Raw genomic sequence first — 891 nt, 5'->3', positions numbered from 1 at the left:
GCATCTTCCGAGGTTTGTTCGCTGCCAGAAAAAAAAGTCCATAATAAACCAAGGACGCCGCTGTACAGTTACGGTCACATAAAATATAGAAAAAAAAAAAAAAAACACTTGGTCAAAAATCCTACCTTGATCTGGTCTGCACCGAGCAGGCTCGGGGGTCGGGGTCTCCAAAGCAGTTGGCAGAAGCGGTCCTTGTTGTTCTTCTGAAGAAGGCGACCCTGGAATGTCCACAGCCAATAAGCGTTGTCCACCTACAAGAACGAAAAAAAAAAAAGACAGCATGTGAAGATCAGGAACAGGGCTTGTTTTGCAGAAGGTGTCACGGTACCTTGTGGCTCCACCAGGAGACTGAGGTGACCACATAGCGTCCAGTGGGGTCCCACTCCACATCGGAGGCCATGTAGTGCTCTGCTATGTTCATCAAAGTGCAGTCGGACGTATCCACAAAGGCAAGCGCGCCATTCATACTACAGGGGGGGAAAAAAGGAGAAACAAATTCTTACACATGTGAAGGTTACTGATATAAAGACATGAAGGAAAGTGGTGAAGATTGCACGACTGTCTGTGTCCTATGTGTTGTGTTGTGTTATTTTGACTTCAAGATGGCGCCGCGTGAGTGGCTGCCTTTCCAGCAGCTCCTGTATTTTGTTTTCTTATCTTAAAACAACTGTAGAGGATAGGTTCTCAAAGCCTAGTATAGATAATAGTGGTACTTGGGCGCCCTCTGGTGGTCCAGGCAGAGCGATTGAATTTAATATTGAAACGTTCCATGTTACTTAGTGGCTTTACCTTTTATGAATGCAGTACATTTATTAAGCAACTTTTTAAGTACATTAGCGTTGCACTTCATCTTTCAGACATTTCATAAGTACAGTGTCTTGTAAGTACAAT

The 891-nt window shown here is 44.2% G+C and overlaps 1 long non-coding RNA gene across 1 annotated transcript; it reads right to left on the bottom strand.

Moving 5' to 3' along the window:
- Positions 1–206: 206 nt before the first annotated feature.
- Positions 207–497, bottom strand: LOC109518284 (uncharacterized). The gene is made up of 2 exons (XR_002168700.1): positions 329–497; positions 207–251 (listed from the first exon to the last, which is right to left on the bottom strand). It is a non-coding gene; the product is annotated as an uncharacterized LOC109518284 (long non-coding RNA).
- Positions 498–891: the final 394 nt, after the last annotated feature.

This window comes from Hippocampus comes, unplaced genomic scaffold (assembly GCF_001891065.2).
Source record: "Hippocampus comes isolate QL1 unplaced genomic scaffold, H_comes_QL1_v1.1 scaffold696, whole genome shotgun sequence".
Lineage (NCBI taxonomy): Eukaryota > Metazoa > Chordata > Actinopteri > Syngnathiformes > Syngnathidae > Hippocampus > Hippocampus comes.
Note: the sequence above shows the minus strand (reverse complement) of the source record. Positions and strands in the feature narration are given on the sequence as shown.